Below are 13,216 nucleotides of genomic sequence, written 5' to 3'. Positions count from 1 at the left end.
CAACAGTAGCAGTAATACTACATCACAGTAGTAGTCTAATATTACGTCACAAGACCTACATCACTCGACCTCATTTTATCTTGTCATATGGGCATTTTATCATCTCACATCATTACAAGAAGATATTTTGAGAAAGGGAGAGTACATTACCATCACATTTATTACAGTTTATTGGTATAATTATTCTATTTTATTATTAGGTGTCATTAGTCTCTTACCATGCTTAATTTATAAATTAAACTTTATTGTAGGTATGTATATATAGGAAAAATGTAGTATATGTAGGGTTCAGTACTATTGGAAGTTCCAAATATCCCCTGGGATCTTGGAATGTATAAGGGAAGATATTGAAACTCAATTTAGAAATGGAAAAAGGACTTAAATAGATATCTCTTTAAAGAAGTGGTGGGTATTGGAGAGGGCATGGATTGCATGGAGCACTGGGTGTGGTGCAAAAACAATGAATACTGTTATGCTGAAAAGAAATTTAAAAAATTAAAAAAATAAAAAGTCATTCAAATGATCGACAGGTATATGAAAAAAGTGCTCACCATCACTTATCATGAGGGAAATGTAAAATCAAAACCACAATTAAATATCATCTTACTCCTGTTAGGATGACTATCTTTTAAAAAAGAGATACCAAGTGTTGGCAAGGATGTAAAGAAATAAAACCCTTGTACACTGTCAGTGGGAATGTAAAATGATGCCAGTGCTATGTAAAATAGTATGCAGGTTTCTCAAAAACCTAAAAATAGAACTATCATACGTCCAAAAATTTCACTTCTGTGTATTTATCTGAGGGAAATGAAATAAAGATTTCAACAAGATATCTGCACTCACATGTTCATTGAAGCATTATTCACAATAGTCAAGAAAGGGAAACAACATAAATGTCCATTGACAGAAGAATATATCAAGAAAATGTGGTATATACATACATAAAATGAAATTCTATTCATCCATAAAAGAAAAAGAAGGAAATCCTGCCATTTGAGACAAAATAGATGGACCTGGAAGACATTAAGCGAGGTGAAATAGCCAGTCACAGAAGGACAAATACTGCATGATCCCACTTATATGAAGTATCTAAAATCATCAATTCATAGAAACAGAGGGTGAAATGACTGTTTCCAGAGTCTGGGGGAAGGAGAAACGGATTGTTGCTATTCAACAAATATAAAGTTTTAGTTAGGCAAGATGAATAAATTCTACAGATCTGCTGTACAACATTATACTGACAGCAATACTGTATTGTGTACTTAAAGATGTTCATAAGAGGATAGATATCATGTGTTCTTACCACAATAAAAAAAAAACAGAAGAAGAATTATTTATTGTCAGTAATTAGTTTAAATATAAACAGGTTAAACCCCTAAATAAAAGGTTGAAATTAGCCGGTGGGTTTATAAAGAACATGATCCAATTATATTCAGTTTAGAAGAGACACACTATAGATAGGTTTAAAGTAAACGGGTAGAAAAAAAAATCTCATGCAAATAGCAGCCAAAAGATCTGGGGTGGCTATACTAATATCAAACAAAAAGAACTTTAAAAGATCTTAAAAACAAGAAAGGACGTTATTTATTCATAAAAGTGTCAATCAGAATGATATGGCAACTAGAAACATACCCACATAAAAACAAAGCCCCGGTATGTGCTATGGTGTGTGCTGTGAAGTGTGTAAACCTGGTGATTCACAGACCTGTACCCCTGGGGCTAGTAATACATTATATGCTTATAAAAATTTAAAAATTATTAAAAAAAAGAAAAAAAATGAAGGTGCAATTTAAAATATAATAAAATGCTCCAAGATTGAAAAAAAAAAGCCCCAAAATATAGGAAGCAAAAATTGACAGAATTGAGGGGAGAAATAGTTAATCCTACAATAACAGAGGTTTCAATTTCCCACTTTCAAAAATGCAAAAAACAACTAGATAGAAGATCAAAAAGGAAGTAGGGGGGCGCCTGGGTGGCTCAGTGGGTTAAGCCGCTGCCTTCGGCTCAGGTCATGATCCCAGGTCCTGGGTTCGAGCCCCACATCGGGCTTTCTGCTCAGCAGGGAGCCTGCTTCCTCCTCTCTCTCTGCCTGCCTCTCTGCTTACTTGTGATTTCTCTCTGTCAAATAAATAAATAAAATCTTTAAAAAAAAAAGGAAATAGAGGCTTTGAAACACACGCACACACACACACACACACACACACAAATTAGATTTAATTGACAATGCAGAACACCCCACCCAACAGCAAAATCAGAATACACATTCTTCTTGGTGTACGTGAAACATTCTCCAGTGTAGACCATATGTTAGACCACATAACAAATAATATATTTTCTTTTTTTCTGTTTTTATTTAAATTCAATTGGCCAAATATAGTACATCTTTAGTTTTGATATAATGTTTAATGGTTTGTTAGTTGCATATAACACTCAATGCTCATCACAATTAATGTATTTTAAAAGTGAAATTATATTAAATATTTTCTTCAACCACAATGAGGGAAAACTGGAATCAAAGAAGCAAGACAACTGGAAAATGTGCAAATACATACAAATTTAAAAATACTAAAAAAATGTGTCAAAAGAAAAAGCACAATGGATATTAGGAAAAAAACATTAAAATAAATGCATATGGCATGGAGCGCTGGGTATGGTGCATAAACATTGAATCTTGGAACACTGAAAAAATAAAATAAAATTTTAAAAAATGAAATGCAAAAATAAAAATAAATGCGTATGGAAACAAAACATGCCAAAATTTATGAGGTATGGTGAAAGCAGTGCTCAACAGGAAATTTATGGCTATAAATGCCTATATTTAAAAACAAGAAAAATCCCAAATTGATAACCTAACTTTACAGTTTAATGAGATAAAATAAAGGGCAAATAAATCCAAAACTAGGAGAAAGAAGGAAATAATAAACATTAGAACAGAGAGAGATAAATAATAGATAATATAAAAACAATAAAGAGAATCAACAAAACCAATAATTGGTTCTTTGAAAAGATAAACAAAATTAGCAAACCTTTGTCTAGACTGACCAAGAAAAAGAGAAGACAAGTCATTAAAACCAGAAAATCAAAGTGGGGACATGTTATGGGCTGAATTGTGTCACACCAAAATTCATGTGTTTTAGTTCTAGCCCCTATTACCTCGAATGTGACTGTATTTTGAGATACAGTCTTGAAGAGGTAATTAGTTTAAATGAAATCATTGAAGTAGGCCCTAATCCAATATAATTGGTGTTGTTATAAGAAGGGGAAATTAGAGCGCAGCTGCACATATGAAGACCGTATGAAGACAAAAGGAGAATATGGCCATCTACAAGCCAAGAAGAGAGACCTCAGAATGAAATTAATCTTGCCAACAACCTGATCTTGGATTTCTAGCCCCCAGAACAGTGAGAAAATAGATTTCTGTTGTTTAACCACCCCAGTCTGTGTTATGGCAGGCCTAGCAAACTGATAAAGTTCATTGAAACAAACCTTACAGAAATAAATCATAATAGGAATAGTAGGAACAATTAAAGACCAACAAATTAGAAAAGCTAGAGGAATGGACAAATGTCTAGAAACACAAAAATTACCAAAACTGCTTCCAGAAGAAATAGAAAATCTGAATACATCTATAACAAATAAAGAGATTGAATCCATAGTCAAATGATTCCCAACAAAGAAAAACCCAGGATAAGATGAGCTTCATTGGTTAAGGTCTACCAAACATTTAAAGAAGAATGAATACATTCTCCAATTCCCCAAAATATCATAAGAGGAAGGAATACAACCTAACATTCTATGAGGCCAGCATTACCCTATTACAAAAGACAGATCCAAACATCACATTAAAAGAAAAATATAAACCAATATCCTTTATAAATATAGATGCAAAAATCCTCAATATACTAGCAAACAAAATCCGGCAGAATATTAAGAGTATTATACAAATGATCAAGTGGGATTTATCCCAGGAATAAAATAGTAGTTCAACATAAGAAAATGAATCAATGTAATGTATCATGATAAGAAAAGGAAGGGGAAAAAAACACAGGATCAGTTCAATTAGTGTAGAAAAAGGATTTAACAAAGCCCAACACCATTTCATGATAAAAGCACTCAACAAACTAGGAATAGAAGATAAGTACCTTCATGAAAAATGAAATTTATTAAAAAAAAAACCCACAACTAATATTATACTCACTGATGAAAGAAAAAAATAATTCCAGTTATGATAGGAACAACACAAAAATGACTACATTTGGACCCCTGAGTGGCTCAGCTGGTTAAGCTGAGCCTTCCGCTCAGGTCATGATCGCAGAGTCCGGGGATCAAGTCCTGCATCAGGCTCCCAGCTCCATGGGGAGTCTGCTTCTCCCTCTGACCTTCTGCCCTCTCGAGTTCTCTCTCAGTCTCTCTCTCTCTATCTCAAATAAATAAAGAAAATCTTTTTTAAAAATGACTACATTCACCACTTCTATTCAGGACCGCGAAGGAAATTCTAGCCAGAGAAATTAGGCTATAAAAAGAAATAAGCGGGACGCCTGGGTGGCTCAGTGGGTTAAGCCTCTGCCTTCAGCTCAGGTCATGATCTCGGGGTCCTGGGATCGAGCCCCACATCGGGCTCTCTGCTCAGCGGGGAGCCTGTTCCCCCTCTCTCTCTGCCTGCCTCTCTGCCTACTTGTGATCTCTCTCTCAAATAAATAAATAAAATCTTTAAAAAAAAAAGAAACAAACAAACAAACAACTGAAATGGAAGAATAAAATTATCTCTATCACATATCTCTAATTTATCTCAAATGATCTTATACACAGAAAATACCAAAGAGTTAACAAAAAAAACCTTGGAGCAATGAACACATAGCACAAACTTGCAGGATATGAGATCAATACACAATTATCAGCTGTATTTCTACATACTAGCAAAGAGCTATCCAAAGGCTAAATTGACAAAACAATCCTTTCCAAAGAAGATATATGAATGGCAAAGAAGCACATGAAAAGATGCTCAATATCATTAGTCAGTAAGGAAATGAGAATCAAAACTGTAGTGAGTTACCACCTTATAACCACTAGGATGGCTATAATCAGAAAATGGAAAATAATAAGTGTTGAAGAGAATATGAAGAATTTGGAATAATTGTACATTGCTGGTCAAAATGTAAAATGGCTTAGTATTTATGGAAAAAAAAAAGTTTAGCGTTCCCCAAAAAGGCAAATGTAGAATTACCATGTAACATCAGCTCCACTCCTGAGTATACATGAAAAGAATTTAAAACAGGTATTCAAACAAAACTTGTACATAAATCCTCATGACAGCACTATTCACAATAGTCTAAAGGTAGCTATTAACAACCCAAATGTCCATCAGTGGATTAATGACCAAACAAAACGTAGTACAACCATATTGTGGAATGTTATTCAGCCATAAAAAAATAATGAAGTACTGATACTCGCTACAACATAGATAAGCCTTAAAAACATTATGCTAAATGAAAGAAGTCACACACAAAATGCCACATATTGGATGATTCTATTTATATGACACATCTGTAATAGGTAAATCTATAGAGACAGAAATCTGATCAGTGGTTGCCAGGAGTTGGAGGGAGAGGAAAACGTGCAGTGACTGCTAATATGTATGTGGTTTCCTTTTGTGGTGATGGAAATATATTGCAACTAGGTAGAGGTGATGGTTTCACAAATTGTGGATGTATGAAATGTCACTGAACTGTATACAATAAAATGGTTAGTTCTATGTTATAAGAATTTTACCTCAGTAAAAACAAAAGAAAAGCAGCCAATCAGGTAAGGAACGTTATTAAGAGGTTTGTATTAACAAGTCTGAAACTAAGTGGTAGCCATTTAAAGATTATAATAAGCGGTGTGACAAGAAAAATTTATAGTTTAGTATTTTTCAAAGTAGAGTGAGAATGATCCAGGGAATACACAAGAAGATCCACTAAAGTCAAAGAAGAAAACTTTAGAATTTTCAATTATGTTTCATCGTTATTCCTTTATAATCTTCAAATTTGATGTGTTTCATAATGTGAGAATATTTCTTTACTATATGTGTGTGGAGGGGAGGTGTATATGCGTATTTCAGGGCTGCATAATGAGAAATGTTTGAAAACTTTAATTTATAAGACTCAAAGACCACAACATAATCATCATCTGAAGATACAGAAAATAAAAAATAATGAATGATGATTCAGCCACTTCAGTCTTTACACAGCAGGTTCTAAAATCCTCTCTCACAAAACAGGACTATGCAGACGTCATTTTTACAGGTTAAATCCTTTGTCCCCCAAACACACAGTTGCATACACATACAACATATTAAACACATGTACACACAAAATAAAAACTAAAAGTTATGGTAGATACCAAAAAGGCCTGATATTGATACAGTTGTTCTAACTTTATTCCATCGAAACATACTGGCTAAATGTTCCTACTATCAAGATACATTGAAATATCTCAAATGGTATAGAAACCAGAATGTCATCATAATGTTTTTTGGATGGCACCTGTCTATGGCAATCAGAAAGTACTAATTCATCCTCAAAGACCAAAGCTTAACTGTACTTTAGTCACACAAATCCATCCCAATAAAATGAATGAATGAAAAAATAAAATCTTAGAGACAATTTCTTTTTTTTTTTTAAGATTTTTATTTATTTGACAGAGATCACAAGTAGGCAGAGAGGCAGGCAGAGAGAGAGAGGAAGGGAAGCAGGCTCCCCGCTGAGCAGAGAGCCCAATGCGCGGCTTGATCCCAGGACCCTGAGATCATGACCCGAGACAAAGGCAGAGGCTTTAACCCACTGAGCCACCCAGGCGCCCCTTAGAGACAATTTCAATCACTCGCCAATGAATATGCATTGGAGAGAGAGGGGATATTTTAAACACTGGAATATAGAAGTAGAAAAGGATGGTTAACAGATTGGTATTTTTAATGTTAGACAGAGATAAAATCCAGTCCTTATTTAGAAACACATTAGATCCTGACATAATACACTGCCAAGCTATAATGCATCTCAAATTCTACACAGCTGTCACCATTTAGGTGGCACCTATGACTCTGAAACTCAAAGATGTAGAAAATAAGAGTATGGATGAGACATGTCTAATGTCCTTAACTGAGTGCCTCAAATTTGAATCTCTATCTAGAAGGTTTTGGTTCCCTGCATCTACCCTACAACAGACACACCCACTGAGTTCTACAAAGATTGGGTCACTTGATATTTCCGGTATCAGATCCTGGTATACAGTGGATCTTGTCAATGCATAACTGCTCAATATTTCTACTGCAAGACAAAAAAATACTGCAACCCCAGTTGATACAGTTGTTAGTCACCTGGGACTTTTCAATGGGGCCCTAAATTTATCCTCAGAGGTGTAACCTTACAGAACACCTCAATTGCTCACATAGGCTTCACAATGCTAAAACTGAATGAATGAATGGATGAATGGATGGATGGATGGATGGATGAGTTATTACAGAAAATGTCTAATATGCATGCAATAGCTTCTTGTGGCTAGCATAACAAATTACCATAAACGTAATGGCTTAAAACAGTAGCAGTTTATTCTTTCAGGGTTCTTTAGCCCAGACGTCAAAAATAAAGGTGTCGATAGGGCTATTTTCTCCAAAGTCTCTAGGGGAGAATCCCTTCTCTCTTCCAGCTTCTGGTGATACCAAGCATTACTTGGCTTATGGCTGCCTAACTCCAATCACTGCTTCCATTTTCACAAGGCCTTCTCTTATGTCTCTCATAATGACATCATAGGATTTAAGACCCACATAAGTAGTCCAGGATGATCTCTTCTCAAGACCCTCAACTTGATTATGTCTGCAAAGACCTTTTTCCAAATAACATAACATTCATAGGATACAGGTGTTAAAATATGAATACATGGGGGCGCCTGGGTGGCTCAGTGGGTTAAGCCGCTGCCTTCGGCTCAGGTCATGATCCCAGGTCCTGGGTTCGAGCCCCACATCGGGCTTTCTGCTCAGCGGGGAGCCTGCTTCCTCCTCTCTCTCTGCCTGCCTCTCTGCCTACTTGTGATTTCTCTCTGTCAAATAAATAAATAAAATCTTTTAAAAAAATATGAATACATGTGTTTGGGGGCCACAATCAAACACACTACATTGCTTATAGAAACTAATCCAATAAGAAAGCCAACCTTGAGTAATATGTGGGAATCAGATTTTCTTTCCATATAGAACGTAGAGATTCAAGAAAGAGAGAGAGAGAAGGAAGGAAGGAAGGAAGGAAGGAAGGAAGGAAGGAAGGAAGGAAGGAAGGGAGGGGAGATTCTCTGGTCACAACAGTCCCACAGGTCTGTCATGATGCCAGGTAGGTTTATACAAGTTGAATATCCAAGGACTCTTGGCCACTTTGGAATAATGTAAGGACTAGAGAACATAGGGAGAATGAGTTCCTTGGGTTCAGAGAGGCAATCCAGATACTCAAGCACTGACATAGCCAATTTTTCACAGCAGTCAGAAATTACTAATTCATCCTCAGTGGCATTTGGAAAATAATTCCCCCTTTAGTACAGATCATATGCAAAAAAGCCTGACCTTTACTGTTTCTAAATAGAACTAGACCAATGTATATGAAAATAGTTGTGAGAGAAAAATAATTCCCTTAAAGAGAAACACCCACAGTGCCCTTTGTAATAGGGACCCAGGGAGATAATATCTGATGCGTCACACTGGGGAAATTGAATTTCACAGGAAATGCTGAAACTTACACTTTGATAATGGATAATGATGTCAGAGATCATAGTAAAAAATTTTAAATAAAATTAAGTTGTTGAGAACTGTAAACATTTGTCATCATAGTAAAAGCATTTTCTGTCACATACGGTTTTTCAGACTAGACAGACAGAGTCAAGTCTTCGTGGTAGAACCCAGGAAAGGGCCCTTAACTATGTTATGTGCTAATTCATGCACTGCATTTCAAAATATTATATCTCTTCAAAAGTTAGAAAACACAAATCAGTATCCAAGCTATACTTTGAGCTTTTATTTCAAGGTTGTAAAAAAGTAGACCTGAACCATCAGCCACTTATACACTCTGTATGTGTGTACAAATACCTTGTGTGAACAGAAAGACTCACTTTTCATAGATAAAGACAAAGGTATGGGAGAGTGTAACCTATGGAATTACTTTATTTTTTTTTATTTTTATATCCATTGTTCATTTTTTCCAGACATTCAATCATTCAATTCACATTATTTTGCAGTTTGCTATTTTCATACAACTTGACATCATACTATGTAACTTCTTCAATTTCCACATCATTATTTTAAACAGTTGCATTACTATTCCACTATTTATACATATGTATCATGCTACACAATAACTCATTACCCCCTTTAAAAATTTCACTAACTTCTCTCTCTCTCCTCTGAGCTTATATATAACTACAAATAAGTGCTACCTGTTTACAGGAGCCAGGACTGAGGTCTGAACAGTGAGATGGAAAGAGATAAACACTCAAGGCAATCAGGCACTATTGACACTGAGTGCATATGTAGCAATCTCTAGGTCCATGGAAAATTCCATGCTCACCTAAAGACACAGTTATGTGTGCATGGGGAGAGGGGAGATTATGATGTAGGAAAATGAGATATGCCATATTTAGTTTAATTTTTCTGGTTATAAAAAATGGTAACTGAAAAATCTAAAAAGATGATAAAAATTATAAGTAGGACAAACATTCAGAGACATTTTTTTTAAAGATTTTATTTATTTGACAGAGAGAGATACAGCAAGAGAGGGAACACAGCAGAGGAGTCGGAGAGGGAGAAGCAGGCTTCCCACTGAGCAGGGAGCCCGACGTGGGGCTCAATCCCAGGACCCCGGGATCACGACCCAAGCCGAAGGCAGACACCCAACGACTGAGCTACCCAGGCATCCCATTCAGAGACATTTTATATGAACACTTGGGTTTATATATATAAAATTTTTACTTTCTTCATACATACATATTTGAATAAACTATTTGTGAATTTTCCCTTTTAAACTCAAAAGTGGATTTTTCATATTGATATCCATTTAAATGGCAGAATAAGAATTGCAGGTGCCTGTTCCTTCTTTGAAACACCTAATAACCAGGCAAAAATTATCAGAGTCAACCTTATCAAAACACTATAAGATAGTTAAAAGATTAAACAACAACCAAAACAGTTAACTAGAAGAAAGGTCCCTGAAACACAGCACTCAAAGAAATCTCTGTCAAACCACTAGCTTTGCTTAGCATTAAAGTAACAAGTCTTCACAGATAGTACAAGACAAAGTACAGTCTTTACAAAAAAAATTGCTTAGAATAAACACAGTGAACAAATAAAACCTATGACAAACAATAAAAAATCACAAGGAGGATGAAACATCTGATTTCCAGAGTTAACACATCATAATGCTTAAAATGTCCAGTTTTCAACAAAAAAAAATTATGAGGCATGCAATGAAATGAGAAGTATGGCTCATTCACAGGAAAAAATAAATTAACAGAAACTTTCTATGCAGAAGTATGGACATTGGACTTAATAGAGCTAGGACTTACGAGAAAACTCTGCTGTCTTAAATATGCTCAAAGAGCTAAAGGAAACCACTCACAATGAAATAAAGGAAACTAAGAGAATGGAGTCTCACAAAACAGAATATTAATAAAGAGATAGAAATCATAAAATGCAACAAATAAAATTCTGGGGCTCAAAAGTACAGTGACTAAAGTGAAAAATTCATGAGAGAGGTTCAAGAGCAGATTTGAGCAGTCAGAAGAAATATCAGCAAACTTGAATAGGTCAATTGAGATTATTAAGTCTGAGGAGCAGTAAGAAACTATAAAGAATAAAAATGAATAGAACCTAAGTGCCTTGTATGACACCATCAAGTGAATCAACATATATACAGTAGGGGCCTCAGAAAGAAAGGAGATAGAAATAAGGGGAGAAAGAATATCTGAAGATATAAAGGCTGAAAATTTTCCAACTTTGAAAAAAAAAGGCACAAATCTACACATCCAAGAAACTTCATATACCTCTAAGTAAGAGACATTCAAAGAGATCTACACAAAGACACATTCAATCAACCTGTCAAAAAAAATACAGAAACATTAAAGCAGCAAGAGAGAAGTAATGTTCATATACAAGGGATCCTCAAGATTAATAGCCAATTTTTTAAGATTTTATTTTATTTTAATTTTATTTTTCCAGTGTTCCAAGATTCGTTTATGCGCCACACCCATTGCTCCATGCAATATGTACCCTCCTTAATACCCAGCACAAGGCTCACCCATCCTCCCACCCCCATCCCCTCCAAAACCCCCAGTTTGTTTCTCAGAGTCCACAGTCTCTCATGGTTCATCTCCCCCTCCAATATCCCCCAACTCACTGCTCTCCTCCCAATGTCATCATGTGTTATTCCTTATGCTCCACAAGTAAGTGAAACCATATAGTAATTTATTCTCTCTGCTTGACTTACTTCACTCAGCATAATCTCCTCCTTTTGCCTTACATGGTTTCTGGTAAAAAAAAATTTGCTATTAACCATGTAAGGCAAAAGACAGTGGATGGTATATCTTAAGTGCTGAGAAATTAAAATAAAAAACTGTCAACCAAGGACTCTTATAACCAGCAAAATTAAATACAAATTAGTGCATTCCCAGATTACAAACAAAAAAAGGCTAAGGAAGTTCCTTGCTAGTACATCTTCTCTGAAAGAAATGCTAAAGAGTCTTTCAGGCAGAAATGAAAGGATAGTAATTCAGTGCCATACAAAGAAATAAAAACCACTAGAAAACAAATATTATATTTTTGGTTTGTAACTCATCTGTTTTTCCTATATGATTTAAAAGACAAATGCATTTGAAGTTATAAACTAATATTAACAGGCACACAATATAGAAAGATGTAATTTCTGAGAGTAACAACACAAAGGAGGAATAATAGCAGTGTATAGAGTATAGAGTTTTTAATGCTTTTAAAACAGTGATATTTATTCAACTAGGTTGTTATTAGTTTAAAATGTTCATTGTAAGGCCCAAGGTAACCACTAAAAAAACCCTTAAAAATAAAAATAAATGAGAAGAGAATTAAAATGATATACTATAAATAATCACAAATGAAGGTAGTAATAAAGGAATTAAGAAACACAAACATATGACATACGAGAAACAAATACCAAACTGTCATAAGTAGTTCATTCGTTATCAATAATTACTTTAAGTGAAAAAGGATTAAATTCTAAGTTAAAAGTCAGAAATCGGCAGAAGGAATAAATAACATGTTCCAGCTGTATGCTGTTTATAAGACTTATTTTGTATCCAAAGATGCAAATAAGTTGAAAGTAGAAGAATGGAAAAAGATATTCCATGCAAGTAAATAGTAGCCAAAAAAGGAGCTGAAATGGCTATATTAATATGAGACAAAAAGGAATTTAAGTCAAAATTGTTACAAGAGACAAAGAAGGACATTATATATTGATAAAAGGATTAATTCATCAAGAATATATATTATATATATATAACAATTATAAACATATAGACAGGCATACCTCACTTTATTGCACTTCACTTTATTATGCTTTGCAGATATTATATATATATATATATTTTTTTTTCACAGATTGGAGGTTTATGACAACTACATTGAGCAAATCTATTGGCACCATTTTTCCAGCAGAATTTGCTCTCCTTCTGTCTCTGTGTCACATTTTGGTAATTCTCATATATCAAAATTTTCATTATTATTATATGATCAGTGACCTTTGAGGTTACTATTATAATTGTTTTGGGGCACCACAAACTGCACCCATATAAGACAGTGAACTTAACTACCAAATGTTGTGTACGTTCTGACTGCTCCACTGATTGGCCATTCCCTCATCTCTTTCTCCTTGGGCCTCCCTATTCCTTGAGACAAAAAAATATATATATATATTGAAATTGGGCCACTTGATAACCTTACAATGACCTCTAAGTGTTAAAATGAAAGGAAGAGTCACATGTCTCTCACTCTAAATCAAAAGCCAAAAATGATTAAGCTTAGTGAGGAAGGCGGGTCAAAAGGTGAGACAGGCAAAAAGCTGTCAAAACCATCGAAATTTTTCACAAAGTTGGAACAAATAATCCTAAACTTTTTATAGAACTAGAAAAATCTCCAAATAGCCAGAGGCATGTTGAAAAAAGAAAACTAAAGCTTGTG

Source organism: Lutra lutra, chromosome X (genome assembly GCF_902655055.1).
Source record: "Lutra lutra chromosome X, mLutLut1.2, whole genome shotgun sequence".
NCBI classification, from domain to species: domain Eukaryota; kingdom Metazoa; phylum Chordata; class Mammalia; order Carnivora; family Mustelidae; genus Lutra; species Lutra lutra.
This window is presented reverse-complemented; position numbering follows the sequence as displayed.